This window comes from Bison bison, unplaced genomic scaffold (assembly GCF_000754665.1).
Source record: "Bison bison bison isolate TAMUID 2011002044 unplaced genomic scaffold, Bison_UMD1.0 scf7180017864038, whole genome shotgun sequence".
Lineage (NCBI taxonomy): Eukaryota > Metazoa > Chordata > Mammalia > Artiodactyla > Bovidae > Bison > Bison bison.
The window spans coordinates 952978-957411 of NW_011494610.1; positions in this window are offsets into that span (position 1 = coordinate 952978).

Genomic DNA, 4434 nt, shown 5'->3' on the forward strand with positions numbered 1-4434 from the left:
ACACTTTTCTGAATCAGTTCCCATAATCATTGGTGGCAGCTTAGCCCTGTTCAGTCAAGTGGGGTTGGGTGTAGTTGAACACGTCTCTTTAGGACTGCTCTCAAGCCATAGAAATTGATGGAAAACATTCAGTTTCTTCTTTGTGGGTCGTTCTCTCATCTTTCTGACCTCTGCTTTCCCAGATATTAGAGTATTATAGTGGCTGCCACATGGCTAAATTGTTGTGTAATCATTGGAGGCAGCTCCTCATCCCATGTTCATTCCTTATGTGCTTTTTTTAAAATCTCTAAGAAAGGGTATGGACATAAGCTCACTTTTTGCAAATAACGTATAAAATTATGTGTCTGTTGAGTTATATATACAATGAAAATGCAACTGAATAAGTTTAAAAGATGAGTATAAAATAAATGTGATCAATGCAATTATGAAAATGTAAAATGGTTACTGGGGTAAGGAGGGAAAAATGGGGCAGTTACTCCTTTGGTCTTTAAAATTCTGGTTTAGAGTCAAACTAAATGGAAACTATTCTATGTGTTTAAAATATATTAAGAATTCCCAACATGGCTCTTAACTCTGGAGTCTATATTATAAGGAAGAAAGAAAAAAGCTTAACAGAACAGCTTGTTCTAAAAAGTCTAGTATTCCAAATTTGCTAACAGACTCAATAGAAACCTAGATTCCAATAAATGTCTTTTTGTTGAGGGGGCAGGGCTTTCCTGGTGGCTCAGAGGTTAAAGCATCTGCCTGCAATGTGGGAGACCCGGGTTCGATCCCTGGAGAGGGAAATGGCAACTTTTTTTTATATCTGTTGCCATGATTCCTGGGAATAACCACTATAAATCCTAAGTCTCTAATTACATGCAAAAGGAAAAGTTAGAAAATAAAAACAGGAAATAGCCATTATGCAAAAGTTAGGCCATTCAAGACATTCCTATTGGAAAGTTTCAGCTGAAAAAATTTCCTATTGGATTTTAACATTAAAACCACATAAGATATTTCTACTGTTTAAGAAAATAATAAGAGTTGTTGGTATGATAAATGGAGAGAGAGCTAGAAATGCTTATATGGAGATTTAAAATGTCATCTAAACACTAACTTAGTGTGTACAACTTTTTCTTTTTGCTTTTAATAGTGAATTCCTTATTTAAATTGAGTTTTCACAGTCACACATTTGAGGACAGAATCCAACAGGGTGTTGACGTGAGCTACCCCCTGGCCCCCAACGAAAGATACACTAAGTCTTAACCCCCGCGTGCAGGAAAAACTCAGTTCTCCTGTGTTCTCCTTTACTCTTACACTACCACCACACTGACACTCCTTGCACCAGATATGTGGGGAGGGTTTCCCACACCAAGCCATTCTGTGATATTGCTTGGGGGTCATAATTCAACCCAATTCTGACTACCTGAAGATTGTGTCAGACTAAGGTTAAGGGCCCAAGTCCCAAAAGACTGCCCCTCATCCCTAACTTCAAATCCCAAGTTTAGGTGGTCACCTGCTTTGGTAGGTTGGCTCTAAATCAGAAGTTCCTCTGACCGTACCCCACTCCCTGCTAGAGTTTGCCTGAGCAATTCACAGAACTTGCTTGAGCAAGTTGCTAGAGCAACTCAGGTGAACAGCTTATTGTAAAAGGAAATTAGGGATACGGACAAACATTCAGATGGAAGAGATGTGTAGGGCAAGGTACGTGGGAAGGGGCCTGGGGTTTCTGGGCCTGTCATTCACCCAGCAACTCCACTTGAAGCTCTCCAAACCCCATTCTGTTGGGATTTTTATGGAGGCAGCATCATCAAGCAGGCATGATCTATCCATGACCAACTCCATTCCTCAAACCTCTTGAGGTCCACCCCAAAATGTGGGAAGTAAATCCCTAAACAACTTACCTGGGATTTGTTCATCTTCGAAGAAGAGAACCAAGAATGATGACATCAAAGCTGGATAAGAAAAAATGAAGAATGGAATCATGAGACAGCTAACACAGCAGCTCTTACTATTATTTACCAAGAAAATGGCCCTTTGATCCACCTGGTCCAAGAAGCACAGGAAATAACACAGTGAGGGAATATCCACTTGTCAGAATTCTGAAATGATCACGTAGAACTTTTTATACTGAGAAAATGTAAGTAGTGGGCTTGCTTCCCTGGTGGCTTGGCGGTAAAGAATCTGCCTGCCAATGCAGGAGACTCAAGTTTGATCCCTGGGTCAGGAAGATCCCCTGGTGAAGGAAATGGCAACCCACTCCAGTATTCTTGCCTGGGAAATCCCATGGACAGAGGAGTCTGGCGGGCTACAGTCCATGGGTAGAAAAAGAGTCAGAGGCGACTTAGCAACCAAAGAACAAATGTAAGCGATGGTTTTCTATGGAATGAATCCTCACGAAGTGTCTTTTTCTCTTTAACACATCTGCACCCTTCCTTTCCCCTACCATTGCAATGCACATTTTTTCTTCTGAAAGCTGAACTGAGGCTTTCATGAATCACAATGATCATTCAATGGTCTTCGAATATGGTGTGATCACCCAGGTTTTGCTCACCCTGGAGAGGAAAATTCTGGCCCCCAAACTCTTCTTTCAGGGATTCTTCTGTTTCTGCCTTAAAATCCTAGGGAGAGGTTTCAGTTTAGAAATATGTTTTTCCGGGTGTGATTTCTGTCCTTGGGGCCTCCTGCTTTTTCCTTCACTGGGATGGTTTTGTTTCTACGTGGGCATAGCAGCCGCATTTCTGTCAGCTGGACTCTGCATTTGGACTCCCAGTGTTGAAGTGCCTGGTCAGCTGGACCTTTTCTAAAGTCCAATTAAGACTGCAGAGTGAAAAAAGCTGCAGGAGGCAGAACGAGCCTAGAAGCCTCGATTATACCTTGTTACCTAAGGAAAATAGGTCCAATGCTGTGATTATCAAAATACATAGTACAATTGCTTCCTAGGGCACACAGAAGGCAAGTCATCATGCCAGAAAAAAAAAAACCAATGAGGGTAGGCAGGGGGGAATATATATTACAAAGATCATGCATGTGTGCTAGGTTGCTTCAGTCATGTCCAACTCTTTACCACCCCATGGACTCCTGCCAGGCTCCTCTGTCCACGGGATTCTCTAGGCAAGAATACTGGAGTGGGTTGCCATGCCCTCCTGCAGGGGATCTTCCTGACCCAGGGATTGAGCCTGCATCTCCTGCATTGGCAGGTGCGTTCTTTACCACCAGTGCCACCTGGAAAGCCCCACAAAGAAAGCCCCACAATGAGACTGGGAGTAAAACAGACCTCACTAAAACAGATTTTTAAACAGTTTTAAAATTTACTCATTTACCAGGGAATAAATCACTTTAGCTCTCTGTAAACGAAGTTATAAAATGTGCTCCTAAAGGTGCGGTAATGCCAACTTCATAGCCTGGTTGGGTGGACTGAGTGAGACATCTAAAAATCTTTGTAACGTTGATTGCAAGGGATACAAGTCCGGAGTGTATTGTATTCTGGCTTGCTCCCTGCAATGTACTTTTTTTTTTTTACTGCACCAGGAGGCATGTGGGCTCTTAAGTTCCCTGACCAGAGATCCAACTCAAGCCCCCTGTGGTGGAAGTGTGGAGTCTTAACTCCTGGACTGCCAGGGAAGTCCCATGGGCTTGATTTTTACAAATGCTATCTCGTTTTACCTCAGAACAACCCAATGAGGCAAATATTATTCCTAGGCTCACTTTTCAGATGAGAAAACATGATGAATGTGAATAAGATGCCCTGGGAAGCAGTGCTGTACTGTGACAGGACCTGGTCTAAACACAAACACCGTGCTCTTAAAACCTCATGCGGCACAGCAGACATCAGCCCGGCCCCCCAGCCCCCTGAAATCTTTTCCGGTCAAATCTGCTCCCTGGCCATTCCCGCCAACTGAAGCTCACAATTTTTCTTCCAATATATGCACAGTATAAAATAACTAATACAATGATTCTAACATTTGTTTCTATAATAAACATTCCTTCCCTTCCCTGCTGTTCTCCACTACTCTTCAACCCAGCCCAACAGGCTGCAGATCTAAGTTGCATCAGTGGAACTTTGGGGACAAGATTTTAGCTATTTGTTGTTTAGTGGTTCAGTTGTGTCGGACTCCCTGCGACCCCATGGACTGCAGCACATAGGGCTTCCTTGTCCATCATCAGCTCCTGGAGTTTGCTCAAACGTATGTCCATTGAGTCGGTGATGCCATCCAACCATCTCATCGTCTGTCACTGCCCCCTTCTCCTCTTGCCCTCTTTAGCCATGTACAAAGAACCTTGCACCTTCACAAAGAACCTTCTTTTTTTAAAAGGGGGGCTGCAGGGAGCGCCCATCATGAGGCCTGCAAGTCAGGAGCTCTGCCCTCTGTCGCCTTGCCCTCGACCATCCGGGAACCCACCTCAGGGAAGGGATGCGGGCAGAGAGTGCGTCCACTCTCCGCGGGCCAAGGC